The following is a 15555-nucleotide window of genomic DNA, read 5'->3' as shown; positions in this document are numbered from 1 at the left end:
CGGCCTATATCAGGACGCATATTGTGATACACAAGGTAGGGAACCATAGCAATGTCCGAGGTATAGATACAGTTGCTTCTCATAAATGTTAGTAACGTTGTGCCAACATCAGCTGGATCACCTTTCACCATCCTTGGATAGTTTTGTCCAAGCAAGAGCTAGTTTTCTTCAAGACTATCAATACGGAACCAGGCAGAAGATGCTGGTGCTAGCACACTAGTATCCACCCCGAATACCCTGCAACGGATGTTGGAATAGGTCCTGAGAGTGCGACAATGGGAGACAACACCTGCTTCCTTAGTAACATCAATAGTGCCATGTATACATACAATAAGAGCTGATCCATCAAAATAAGTTGCCAGGCGCCACTAAGTATGTAGGTCCTGCTCGTCCTCATGATCGTGATCATCACCATCGTCATCTCCCCCCTTGGTTATAAAAAATTTCAAGTATAGGTGGTGGATTGTTCACAGCACCTTGGAAACACAAGAAGGTTAATTCGTACGGGGATACTAACTCGCATGCACGTGGATGAAACAATTCTAATTACGGTGGAAGGCAAACATACCGAAACGATAAGGATTCCATGCAAAAATAGTGCCATGAGTGGTGGCAGCAAACACAAGACTCTCGTATTGAATTGCATCACAGTACTCACCCGTGTACAGAAATTGATTTTTGAGAAATATCCGTCGAGGGTGGAAGTAAGGACGACAACAAGCTTGTCGAAGATAGCAAGAACATGATAGTTCGTGTAATCCCAAGAGCGGTTGGGAACTTGACAAATTGCTATCTTCTGTAGATGACAGTCACCATGATTGTATCTAAACCTATGTAGATCATCTGTGTGCTGAACCTCAGGGCACTCTGAGATTTTTGGAAGTGGAACCCGGTGACGAGTGTACACATTCACAAGTTCTCACTCGCAGTTGTACCCAATATAAACAACCCAATCTCCATTTGCGCCTGCCCAGGCCTTACCCTTAAGCGATGGCATCTTAACATCACATGTATCATTATCAAGCAGCATCAACTTGCACAAGGCGAGGCTTCCGTCATCCCCGCTCTAGTGAGCAGGGTCATGGCGAAGAAGATAGGGGAGATCAAACCGCTCTTAAACCCTTGGGTTCATTGTAATTATATTATTTGGTGAGTCGAGAATGGTCTTAAGCGAACCTGCCATGCTAGCCGAGGTGCTGATGTCGCACCAATCAGTGAGTTCCTCCACCACGTCATCTTTCAGATCAGGGCAAGAATAACGGGGTCGTTTCCGGCCTATTACCTCCATGGAGAAGACGATCAAACAATGGCAGAAGGAAGGGTGAAGGCAAATGGAGGGAGGAAGAGCATGCGACATCAGTTCCATATGAAGAGGGAAAGGCGAAGAGGCGATGGAGGGTTGCCACGGTACAGGAAGAGGTGCCCCGGCCTACATAGACGTTCGTTTGGAAATTGTACAAAAGGACTCGTCGTCATCTCAGTGACATGTTGGAACAGGACCACATATCAACGAAACATGGTGTGTCATTTCTCGTGCAAAATGCGATCTGGCCGTGTTGGCCCGAGGTGCCGCATTATTTCTTGACTTTATTATTTTAATGGCGTGTCTTTCAGTTTTGAAGCATGACTAACTGGTACTGTATGCAGAGAAAATATAAAGTACTCTAACACAACTCCACCTCTAGTACTAGTATCAAAAAAGATATATAGGCTGGAGCTTCAGCGCTTGCTTGCTAAGGGCTAACCAATTGCTTCTCACACTATCACCCTCTCTCCAAATGTAAAAAAGATGATGGTGCCCTTCTCTCTCCCTCCTCATTGATGGTCACAAATCCGTCGGGGAAGAAAAGGATGTGCATTGTTGACGCACTCGTCGTCGGCAAGCGAGGTCAAGCACCGACGACAAGGCCGTCCTCTAAGACCTACCGCCCACGCGGGATGGCCTTCGTCCCCAACCTCGCTGCCATAGTGTGTGCAGAGGACGACGACCATGAGCGAAGCCACTTCCCGCCGACCCTCAGGCATGCTACCTCTTTTCGAACCATACCCTTGTTCTATTACCCCATCTGTCACGTCATTGCATGTGGATCTTTTTCCACTCCACCATCTCCCCAATTTGCTATCCTCTACTCTGTTGGTCACGCAGACGAAAATCTTAATTTGCACTATTAAAGGAAACCCTACTTCATGCAGACTCATCTATGTTTGAAAAGGGGAAATCAGTAGCTAAGGAACGAGTCTCGTGTCTCTTAGTTGAAAAAGGGTAGAAAGGCATGACAACGCAATAGAGAATGACCAATTCGATCGGTTTGTTATCCTCACATAGGAAAAACATGGCTAAAGAGAACAAAAATGGGACATAATCCACATATGCTGCCTGGATATTTGTTGCTCCGGGCAACCATCCCTGCCTCACCACTCTATGCGTTTGTGGAGGTACATCGTATTGGTGCGCCCACTATCTGAATGGGCCTCCCATGCTCTTATTGCTACTTTTTTATGTTAGTATAACGCCATTGGTAAAGTAAAGCAATGTTAATGCTAAAGTGATGCCACATTTTACTAATGTCGCACTCAGTCTAATGCCACCGATAAATTTAAGCAATGCCATTAATGTCACTGGATTATTTCAAGGTTAGCTGTTGATTGTGGATGTATTAAAGATTTTTCAGCTAAGGCATTCTAATGTTGTTGCACAGCCAGTATACCAACGATGAAACTTGTTACTACCTTCAGATTTTTGCACTGTTAGTGCTTATAGATTACATACCTCACTTTCATAAGATAAGTCAATTTTTTGTACAATGACACTAAAATGCCAAGGCGCTAATGTCATTTTATTTTGGTTAAACTGCACAAAAAAATATGAAGAGAAGAGGAAAGTTCAAGAGTGGGCACCTCCTCCTCCGGCTGTTTTCTTGATTCGGTTGATCAAGTTTTTAGTTTGATCGATTATCAGGATTGGGATAGCAATTTTTCAAGTACCCTCGAGTTAGAAATGATATTTACCTTGAAGGTACATGGTTTGCAAAAAAAATTATATTGTCATTAGCTAATAATGCTAGTTACCCTCAGACTTTTGTATTTAGTTTAATGCTGCTGCACAACTAGTATACCAATGTTGAAAATTGTTACCTTTACATTTTGTATAGTTAATGCTTATAGAAATCTTCCAATGCTAGCTTATGGAAATCTATTCGGCAAAACCATTGTACTGTACCCCGTAATAAAAAAATACTCTACTGTTGCACTAGCCATGGGATTATTGTATATTTGTACTATTCGAATGGCGTTGCATTAGCGTACGGAGATATATAGGGTGTGGCAAGCTTTCCCAGATATGTTCTCAAGAAAACTACTACCTGTTTTTCTAAATACTAGACGTTTGGGTGCTTTAAATTGAACTATGAAAATGTCTTATATTAAGGAACAAAGGTTGTAGAGTTCACTCAAATTATGCCGGTAAATCTAGTCACACCTTTGTTAAAATTAATGTTCATTATGTTATCGGAGGAGGTCTGCATGTTTATCTCTAATGCATGTCGATCACATACCTGACATCATGATGTAATGGTAAGTCATTGCTTTTTGTACAGTGTCACTGAATTGTCAAGGTGGTGATGGCGTTTTATTTTAGTTGAACTGCACAAAATATGCTTAAAAGAGGAGGAAAGGTCAGGAATGGCTCAATCTTTTAGAAAATACCATGTTTGCCTTCCTGACAATAGCCATTGTTGCCTTATTTATTCCCTCAAAAAGGTGGTTAGACACAGTCTTGCTACCTTCTCCCATTAAGAAAGTGGGATGCTTATATTTTTGAGTCTATGCTTCAACTAGTGCCACTTTTATAGTAATCACACTTTCAATATCTGTGCAAACAGGGATGCTCGATTTTAGTGGAACTGCACAAAAAGTCCAAATGGTCAACATTATGAGCATGTTTGCTTCCAAACCGGTATATCCAATTGGTGGCACTATGAGTTGTTCATTACGAAGGTACATGGTTTTCAACTATCTTGCTACTCTTTTTGTACTGTCATTAGATAGTAATATCAGTGGTTTACATGTGAATTTATTGGCAGGATGGACCTATATTGGAGGTGCAGGACATGATTCAATGATAGGATGCTCAATTTTGGTTGTATTGATTTCACCTCTTCCATCATTACGAACATGGATATCCTTGGTCTGATGAAGAATAGGCGCTATATTTCTGCTTTGTGCCAGCAAATCAATTCAGTACAAAATTGTCTAGGGCAAAACATGACAGTGTCAAATTGTCCAGTGCAAAACATGACAGATGGTAAGGGTAAATGACTAGAAGAGACATGTTTAAACCAAAAATACAAGGTGTGGTATATGTTTACTAGCTGCTTGATATTTGTGCAGACAGATGCCTGCCTGTTGCTATTTGGAAAACAAACAAAGTGGCCTCAATTTTGGTGGAACTGGACAAGAGAATAGTATAGTCACTGCATACAGTGCCATTTGAAAATAGACGCAGAAAGATTTGATAGTCACTTCATGGACTGCACAAAAGTAGTACTGTACTATTTTGGCCAACACTAGGTGATTCATTGCTTTGGTATGGTTATACAATGGGCATCATTTTTCCTAAGTTAAAGTTTGTATTCCGAAAATAGTCTCGCTGTGTGATCGAGAGAATACCAAATCATATTGCAATGGATCTTCCTCCATCATGTGTGGTTCATTCTCATGGTTCCAGCTGTTGGTGAAACCACTTACGTTTGCAAGAGGAATTGTAGACTTCACAAACAAATTTGTCTTTCACTCTATACTGAATGTTGGCCCAGAGAAGCATCCATGTTATTAGGAAGAACAGATGTTTTTTCTAGATCTTTGCTTTTGGAGCTACATATTTGTATATGATTTGTGAATCATTGAGATGCATCAACATGTTGATCTTATGTATGGGAACTATACTAGTTGGTTGTGAATTTGGGCTACTAATGTGAACACATTACAATGCCAGGCCTGTGAGTCTCATGTGAACATTTCGAACAGATCGACTCTTACTACTGTGCACAGCATGATCCTTATTTCTATGTGCTTAGTGTTTACAAGTTACTAGCAGTTCCTTATTTATGTTCGCTCGGTGTTTACAAGTTACTGATCGATCACTAGCTAGCCTACTAATATGCTCCTCGCAGTTTTAGTTGCGACGCAAGATCCGAAGCTGGCAGTTTTTTGAATAAAATGCCTACCTCTGAAGAAACTGACATGATGTTTTGAAGAAAATGCCACGCAAATCTGAAGAAACTGCCAGCAAAAAGTTCGCAAATGCCTTATCTTCCAGCGAACGTTCATCAGCTATTGCGATCCTAAACATACACTATCCGACTGACTCGATCCTATACGATTAACCAACGGACACGCACGTACCTCATCTGGATGAATCGAGCGCACTCATTTGCACTACAAAAAAATACACTTCCATGATGATATGTGTTTGTCACAGTAGGTCACGTTTTCTGTCATGCATGTACATCCATGACAATTTTATGACAGAATCAAGATAGTCATACATGTGCTGTTGTAGAAGTGTTCCATGACATTATCAAAATTATCATCACGGAAGTGTCCACTTCCATAATGATAAATGGCGCGTCATGGAAGTGCTTTCGGTGACCGACACGTGGCATCCACCATAATGGGTCGTCGTTAAGCTATCGGGTCCGGTTTTGAATCCGATAACCCGCTAACAGCCCGAACCAATAAGGATTTTCCACATTTAAAATTCTCATTGGCCGGAGGAAACACATGTTGGCTCACCGTTGGGACAGATGTCATCCAATCATTGGACAGGAGGCGCCTATGATACGTCGACACGTGGCACGACCCAACAGAGGCCTATTCCGGTGAAAAAGTCAATCTGTTTGACTTGGTCAAAAGGTAATGGGCCGGCCCACGAAAAGCCTGTTAACGGCTTGTTCGTATATAGCCCATTTACGACCCGCTAACTCACGACCTGTTATGGCCTATCGGAATTAAGCCCAATAGCTTCATGTGGGCCGTCCAATATGATTCCAGCCCGTTGTAACTTCCATCCCATGTATGGCCTATGATGTCTTTCCGCCCATACGAGGCCATTTGTAACTCTTGGCCCATTAACGACACATGGTGAATCTGGCCCGCAATGGACAATGTACCGCTTTATCTCTACCTAATAATAAAGCACGGATTGAGTCTCCGGGTTCACCGTCGCGGCATTTTTGCAAAAAGGTCCCTATTGTTTCATATACTCAACCCGAGCTCCAACTTAAGTGGCTAACCAGCGAAAACGTTTCGTTCTTCCAAAAACGACCATGTAGTTTATGGTATTTGGCCCATGCTCCTCTTTTAGGTGCCCAGAGCACACCCGAGCTGGGGCTCTCCTCGATCCGTCCGGGTACGGCACCGGTGGCGGCGGCCGGTCTTCTTCTCCGGCCATCTGCCGCTCTCCTTCCCTTCCCCATCCGCCCCTAAAATTCTCCGGCATCAACCCAGCCTCCTCAATCTCTAGCCCATATCCATGGAGTTCCAGACTTGGATTTCAAAGGGATTCGGTGCCTCAGGAGGATGAACGCCATGGCAGCTACACACACGCGGCGGCAGCGGATTGAAGGATGCGGCAGCAAATCGGCGTGAGCATCCATCTTCTGCTCTCTAAATCTCTCTCTCTCTCTCCAACCTCCTCTATCCTCTTGCATCACAAACAGGCGGCGACTCTATCCGGCCGAGTGTGGCGTATGTGGTGCCTGTGTTGTGCTCCCGGCGGCCTAGCGTGTGTGCGTGCGGCTGGATATGCGTCTGTGTTCATGTGTGTGGCGCTCTACAGGCAGAGGAAGTGGGTGGTTGCAGGCAGAGGAGTATTAAGATTAGTATGGCACGATTAGGATACTTCCCTTGATTTCTATAAGAAAAATTGATAGTTTCCTTGATTTGTTTTGTGGTGCACTGATATTTGGTTTGTGGTGCAGGAGCTTGAAGATATCAGGGGCAGCAGGCTTTACTGCAATATATTCGTCCATGATTTTCTCACCAAATCTGAAATTATTGGCCACCTAAAGTTTAATCCCCTTGAGAAAATGAGAGTATTTATGTACTATGCTCTATGGATGTTGACAATTTTGATTGCAGGGGCTGGCAAAGTAAGTGCAGTGCTTGCCGTTGCATATAGATATTTAGGGCTACATCAAACTTCAGTCAGTAGAACATGATGACCAGGCAGGGAGGTTCATGCAGCATTGGAAGTGAGGATGTTTGGTGTAGAATCGGTGCCGCCTCCACTCTACCCCGCCCCTCTGCATTGTCCTCGGCGGCAATACGGGCGACCTCGCTGCTTGCCTCGCGTGCAACCACTTCATCCCCAACCTGTCGGAAGAGAGCATTGCAGACTGGGCGGACAAACAATGAGGTGTAGCAGCACAACCTTGCCTCTTTCCCTTACTCTCATTTACAAGCGAGCCAAAGACACCCCAAGTGATGGCACGATGGCCCATCGTGTATGAATGTGCTTCCAAACAAGCTTGCGGCGGCTCAGACCAGACTTGCTTGGCATACATGGCTGCAATGCATACATGTGGCGGGAAACAGGCAGGGAAGCTTGGGACTGGATATGCAATTATGCCTTTGTAAGTATTATTGATGCAATTTATTTTTGAAAGATCCCTAAGTCATTTACCGTTTTGCTCCTGAGAATTGTTTACTATTGTTAATTGTATCAATGGTCAATTAACGACATAGACCAAGATACCATTGAACACCTTTGATAGATCGACTGAAATATGAACACTCTTGGCCCGAAGTTACAGCATAGCACCAATTAATTGTTAACCTGTTGGTTTTAATGATAATTGTTCTACCATGCGTTTTTCTTCTGCTAGCATTGCATCAACAATGTCAGTTGTAATTATATATATAACTTAGAAATTCAGTGTGATATATTCTGCAGGATGTGTCTAAATCACTCTATTTTTCCATGACATTAACAATTGTTCTTTGACTATTTAAGTGAACGCTCTCTGAAATTTAATTCTCAGTTAAGTCTGGCCTTCTATGGGTAATTTATATAGGAGGCTCTACAAGAATTGGACACAGATCCACTATTTCCCCCCTCTGTGTTTACTGCAATGCATATTTACCTGGCCCTGTGTCATGGGCCCGCACTGCTGCCTTAAGCTCCATGAGATACTTGCCGAGGCAGTGTTTGACCCGCGCCAACAAGCTCGGCCAGGACGTCCTCAAGTCCGACCTTGAGTTTGACACTGACGATTTCGTCCAGCCCGACCACGGTCACTAACCTATTTCTCCTCCTCCCAGAACCTCACCTACTCTTTCAATATTTTTTATGAACTCTGATTCAGTTTGTCCACTATTTGGATATATGTACGCCACTTATAAAATGTAGTTCCTAGAGCATGATATTGTTCCAAGGATCTATGTACTGTAGCAAGATCCTTGAAACTGTTGTGCTCAATGTGTAAAGAGAAGACAAAGCTGTTGATTCCGAGTTATACATGACGTACAGATTAAATGATGGTCTGCATGTTTGGTTTTCCCTCTAAATTTTTTAGACATCGTTACAAGGATATCACTTTATTTTTTTATAGGAAAAATGTGCATCTCCGCATCAGAATTCTTTTGTGGTACGTTCTTCGTAAAGATATGCCTCATGGTGAGTTCTGAACATTACTTTTAGCAGTTCACCATACTGTTTGCATCTTTGTCCCAGTGAAGTTTCTCATATGCGAGGCATTGATGATGTAATGTGCAAAGAGCAAGATGTTTATTTCTGAATTATATATTTACATGCCGTATAGGTTAATGTTGATCATTGTTTTCCCGTATGGGTTTTCCTTTGAATTTCATGAAGTCGTCGTATTGAGGTTATCACGTTATCTTTTTTATAGGAACAAAGTGTCATCTCCGCATCAGAATTATTTTGTGCCACATTCTTTGTTTAGATATTCCTAAATGCTTACCTGATCCAGTTCTTAACCTTACTTCGACAACCTGTTTTTAGCACTTCATCGTATTGTTTGCATCTTTATTCCAGTGAAGTATACCATATGCAGTTGAGGCTATCATGCTGAAGGGTAGGAAGATGGAGGAGTGGATTATTTTAGCAAGCTGGTAACCTATTGGTTTGTGAGTAATCTTCTGTATATACTATTTATAGGACTGTTGTTGTGGTGTTGACGACGACAACGAAGTGTGCAGATGTTTGGTATGGAGAGAAATTCAGAAGGACAGGGAGAACTCATCTCTTCAGAACTAAAGTACACCTCTGAATCTATTTGTGAGCAATTCTTATGCACTCAATTGGCCTATATACATGTCTGATTTATGCCAATGAAGTTGACCAAATGAGAAACCTCAATGATAAGTAATTCTTTAATAAAACATCTAACTATAATTATGCTTAAGATATTCTAGCTCTCTACATGGTTAAATTATTATTCTATTACATCATTATACACTATCCTATAATTTTAAATGGCTAGAAATTTCAGTCTTCTTCTGGCTAATTGTTTTTTAAAGTCAAGTGTTAAAGTCACTCTGACGCGGATACTGTATATCCATTGATAGTTTATTAGGCGAGGCGTTGTATTTTTCTTTTGTTTCTTCGGTCTATTTTGTAATGAAAGTTACTCTCAAACTGATGATTCCATGTTTTGGATGACAATCAATCATAAGCATATATATGTTCCAAATCTTCAGCCTTCCTTGGTTGACAAATACATTTATTGCACATGTATGTTGTTTAATAAAAGGAGGATTAAGATTGATGAAGTTTTTGGTTGGGACAAATCTTACCATCACTTAGCTACAAGTGAGTTTCTTTCGCTGCAATAGCACATGTCCATGCGTTAGATACATATGGACATATATTTGTTTTCTTCCGTAGCAACGCACGGGCATATTTGCTAGTACCCATTAACGACTCATTATTCCATTGGGCCGTTTTCAACTCGTGTTATCTTTTGGCCTTCTCGGGGTCCATTTATTCTTGGGTTCATTTTCAACATTCGGTTACTTACGGCCCGTTACTGGCCTTTTCTGCTTGTGGGCCAAATTCGGCCTGTGGTTACAATCGGCCCGTTTGCAGCCTGTTAATCCGTTGGGCAGTTTTCATAGCGTCATCAAATACGGCCGATTAACGACGGCCCGTTATTGTCATCCCATGAACGGATGATTCTAAATCTAGCCCATTTACGGCCCATAATGTGGTCTGTTATTGGCCCATGTTTGGCCGATCGATCATACGGCCCATAGAAGGCCCATTGATGCTACGACTCATAGAAGGCCCATTGATGCTACAGTCCGTAGAAGGCCTATTGATGCTACGGCTCGTAGAAGTCCCATTGTTTCTACAACCCGTAGGAGGCCCATGGTAACTACAGTAAATATGTAGCCCATGGTTATTATGGCCTAGATTTAAAAAATAGGTTATTGCGGCCACTAGCAAACCGTGGAAAAAGAACTGTACTGACTACAAGCAAACAAATAAACAAGACAACAAGGAAATAAATAAGCAAGCAACTTACGCTAGGCTATCACGGCTATTAAACATATTACATCCACTGGGCATCAAAGTTCGCCACCAGTGCAAATATAGGGAACATAGCAGCATATCATATATAATGGTTGTCAAAGTTGGCGACCAATGCAAATAAACGCCGCAGCAAAACAAGTCCAGAACTGAAACTGCTTCAGAAGAGCTCAAGAAACAATATTCTGGGTACCCATAATGCTGGCAAGATGCTTAGCAAGCTTATTAACTTTCTCTTGTTTGGCGCTTATATCCTCTAGCACTTGCTGTTGCACCAGAAAGTATGCATCTGAATTCTGCAGGGACTTCCTCAGTCCTTCGGCTTCCTGTCGCATAACATCTGATCGATGTCTTTCAACTTGAAGTTGAGACTCTAAGAAGTCGAACTAATTCAGGCAGCGAGTTCGAAGAGTTGGTGCTAGCAGTAGTAGCCAGTAACTTGAACACTACATCAAGATAGGACTTTGGGGTTGTCTCAGTGTCTTCAATATAGTTTTTATCAGCTTTCTTGGAGACCAATAGGGATGTCTCACTATCTTGAACCTTATCTGCATTACTTCCTTTACCATTGCATAACGGCGTACTCTTCTCCAATATTTTATCCGTGTTCTAAAAGAGAAACAAACAAACACATCATAGGTTTACCTTGTTGTATATGAAATCATTTTGGTAAACCAATTCAGTAGTAAGGTGGACGGGGTAACAGCATGAAACAAACATATATCTATGTAGTATGGTCGTTGTATGGTCTATATCATTCTAGTTTATGTTGCCAAATCAAGATAGAGACAGTTCGAATCATATCTATTTAAGACAAAGCAGCATAGATAGAATATAAGTGTGGGAAACTACACAGCAATAACAACACTTGTAATGTGCATGGCATGAGAACATAACTGTTTATTGAAACTGAAATTAGCATAGAGCAAGTTACAACAGCAAACACGTTAAAAAAACAGGTTTAAAACATACCTGTTGCGCCATTAGAGTTTCAATTGCATCCTTCAAATTTGAAATTAGTTGGTATGAGTAAATACAATGATATAAGAGCAAAGTAATATGAACCATAGCTACGGAACCTGACCTGAGAACAATTCTTTCTTCTGCTTTAAGCATAGACTTGGGGTTCGGGGTGGTGGTCCTCGTGCTTTGGGCACTGTAGTTGCCTTACTAACTGCTCGTGTTTGGGTGCTCTATGGTGGAGGCAGTGTTGTGTCAGCTGGAACTAGGTTACTATCTATTGGGGTTGGGGTTAGAAGGGGTGTAGCTGGTTCTTTGTCCAGCTGGGTAGGGGTACAATCTTCGTGAGTCTCAGTTATATGTGGTGGGCTGGTTCTTGGGCAAGTACAACTGTGGTTCTATCTGCATCGACAGGTAGCACGATCTTTTCTGAAGACCGTGTTTTTACTCCCACAGATACTGCCATCACCCCCTCCAATTGAAATGACTGATAAACAAGAAAAGTAATTGAATGTACAGACATTGTAAGATAGACAGGTGCAATGGATAGTAGGGAAGAAAACAGGGCATGAAATAACTCACATTTATGTTTTCTAACCAAACAGAATAGCAAGACATAATTTCACATATATGATGGCTAATTAAACAGGATAGCATGACACAATTTCACATGTATGATGGCTAACTAAACATGATAGAATGACATACTTCAAAATATGATGACTATGTAAACAGGATGACATGATATAACTATACGATGTGTCTATTAAAGTGGTTGGCATGCCATAAATCACAAACATGCCGTCGATGGAAACATGATGGCATGATATAATTCACGGATAGAATGACATAATTCAAAATATGATGACTATGTAAACAGGATGAGATGATATAACTATATTATGTCTTTAGAAAATGGGTTGGCATGCCATAATTCAGATACATGTTGTCTATGTAAACATCATGGCATGATATAATTCAAATATATGATTTATATACTAAGCAAGTGAGCAGAGGGCAATCGCATATATGATGTGTCAACTAAGGAGATGGCATTTAATATTGTGTATATGATGTAAAAACTAAGCATTGCAATACAACATATGCATGATATGAGTAATATAACCCTGTCAAATTTGAGCATACACCTCAGGGGGATAATAGGACTGGTCATCTGCCTCTGAATCCTCCTATGAAGAGCTATCTGTAACCAGCAAGATATCTGCTTCAGCTGGTAGCATTGTTTGCTCTAAAGACCTTGTTTTCACTCCAGATTTCTCCATCACCAATTCAAATGGCTGATGCATAGGAAGAGCAGTTGAATATACAAACATTGTCGACAAATGCAACGAGAAATACAAAAAAAGACGGCATGATATAATTCACATATATGACGCTTGGCTAAACATCATGGCATTGCATAATTCACATATATAATACATTGCAACAAGATAGCATTGCATAATTCACGTATATAATGTCTTACAACAAGATGACCTTGCATAATTCACATATATGGTAATTAGACACTAAACAGGTGGCATTCACACAAAGCATGTCTAAACTAAGCAAATGACATAGAAATGCAAGATACCATGTGCACGATATGAGCAACATAACCTTGCCAAGTTAGAGCATGCACCTCGGGGGGGGGGGGGGGGGAATAGGACTGGTCATTTGTCTCTAAATCCTCCTGTGAGGAGCTATCTGTAACCAGTAAGACATGCACTTTGTCAGATAGCATTGTCTGCTCTAAAGACCTTGTTTCCACTCCAGATTTTTCCATGACTGTGTCGAATGACTAATGCACATGATGAGTAATTGAATGTACTAAAATTGTTGACAAATTTAACACGTATGGCATGATATAATTCACATATAAGATGACTGGCTAACCAGGGTGGCATTGCAAAATTCACATATATGATGCCTGGCTAAACAAGATGGCATTGCATGATTCACATACATGATAAAGAAACTAAATATATGGCATTCATGCAAAGCGTGTCTAAACTAAACAGATGACATATTTGATGTATAAAGTAAGGAATGCAAGGCACCGTATGCATGATATTACCAACATCAGGATGCCAAGTTAGAGCGAAGACTTCATGGGGTAAATAGGAGTGGTCTTCTCCTTCTGAATCCCCCTAAGAACATTTATCTTCCTCTTGATTACAATCCAAAATGGGTGGAGGGGGGCTGCCTTTGCGCCCATCATGGAGCGACGTATGCATGAAATTTTATTGCCACGCAAGGCTCGTCTCTTTTGCTCCACATGTTCAGTTCCATTGTGTACAATAACTGACATGCATAGGAATAAAACATAGTGAGATTATGTAAGGAGTGCATGCACAAATCCAGAGTGATGGTAGCAAACTGTGGATAGACCCTAAACCAATGATAGCAGGCAGATAATAGCTTTAGTTAAAAAATACAGATAATTGCTCCTTTAATTTTTGTTTGCACCCAACATGAAACTCATAGTAGACACCCGAGATTAACCAGATAGTAGACAGATAGTACTAATTGCTGCTCCAATATGTACCCCACAACCATTTAAAAACTCAAGTTTCAGCATTAATTTGGACCTGACTTGAAGTCTAATAGGTGAACGCGACGATCAAGTAGCATGTCATCATATTAAGCCATGCATAACATAAGCAGACACGAAAGACTGCAGCCTCTCTTGCGGACCCGTGTAGTCCTCAAGGTCATCTGCTTAGTTGATGATGGTAATGGAGTTGTCATGGCTGCCGGTGGCGGGGAAGAAGATCTGAGGCGGCGAAAGACAGTCTGGAGAGCGGATCCCTGCAGTGGTGAACCCTTCCATCATTGGAGCAGCTGAGTTGGGGTGGAACACAGCGCAGCAGGAGCAGGACAAAACACACAAGGTTTTCTTTGACACATATCTGTAGCAGAAGTAATTGTGTAAGGGCTTGTTTGAATTTGAGGATTCTAACAATGCAGTGATAGAAAATAGACATGAATAGGATAGGAATGCACGTGCAAAATAGAGAATTTAAAATCACTGGATTTCTACCAATCTGGGTGTTTGGTTCAGAAGAATTGGAAGATCACAGGATGCAAAAAAGCATGGTGAGATTAAGTCAAACCACAAGAAAATGTACGGTTATAATGCTATTATGCTACTATCTCTTAGTCTTGTGCTTCATGAATAGGAATTTGGAAAGGAGGACAAGTGGAAATTAAAATTCCTACAATTTTTCTTTCAAGGAGACACTAAAGGAACAAATCCTACAGTTTTCCTTTGCTCCATTCCTTTGAACCAAATGCATGCATAGTAGTACCATAGGAAACTTTCCAATTCCTATGTGTTTCCTTCACTTTTCCTTTCAAGCACTAGTGATTCTAGTAGGTAGGCTTGAGCAAGGAAAAGCCTACACTCAAAAAATGTTTTTGTGCTAATTCTACTACTTTGGACCCCGGCCATTGCCCCACTAGCTCAACTCCCAGGCCCATCGACAAATGCACAGCTCAAACGCATAGAGATAAATAATGATGGCGTTCAAGAGTGTCCATCACGGATAGCTAAGTTGCCTGGTACCTCACTTCTTGTCATATAGTAGGATAAAATAATCGCATTTCACGTTACTACGTGTGATCGGTGGATAATATATATAACATGTAGAGTAAAAAAGAGATGCAACAAGTGTACAACCTCTTTGGCGAAGTCATGTCGATCTCAACGTGATTGGGTTGGTCGGTGAGGATGCTCCGGCTGACTTGGCCATCGGAGGAGGGGAAGAAGATCTTAGGCATCTGGAGATGGAGCTCGGGATACTGCTCCACTGTGATGGAGGGTTTCGTTGTTGGAGCAGCTCTGATGAGTTGTGCGACGCCGAGGCTAAAGCAGGACAAGAGAGACAACGTTATCCTGAGTGGAATTCTAATAGCATCTCCAATAGATGACGTAAAATACATAACCATAAAGTGCTACATGTAAAATACATCAGCCTCTCATCTCTGAACTTAACTGTCGAAACTGAATTTAACTGTCGAAACTGAACTTAACTGTC

At 41.5% G+C, this 15555-nt stretch overlaps 1 long non-coding RNA gene across 1 annotated transcript; it reads left to right on the top strand.

Moving 5' to 3' along the window:
* Positions 1–6334: 6334 nt before the first annotated feature.
* LOC123188556 (uncharacterized) lies at positions 6335–9804 on the top strand. Its single transcript, XR_006494805.1, has 3 exons — positions 6335–7634; positions 8613–8677; positions 9059–9804. It is a non-coding gene; the product is annotated as an uncharacterized lncRNA (long non-coding RNA).
* The last annotated feature ends 5751 nt before the right edge of the window (positions 9805–15555 follow it).

The sequence above is a fragment of the Triticum aestivum genome, chromosome 2A (genome assembly GCF_018294505.1).
Source record: "Triticum aestivum cultivar Chinese Spring chromosome 2A, IWGSC CS RefSeq v2.1, whole genome shotgun sequence".
Taxonomy (NCBI): Eukaryota; Viridiplantae; Streptophyta; class Magnoliopsida; order Poales; family Poaceae; genus Triticum; species Triticum aestivum.
This window is presented reverse-complemented; position numbering and strand designations above follow the sequence as displayed.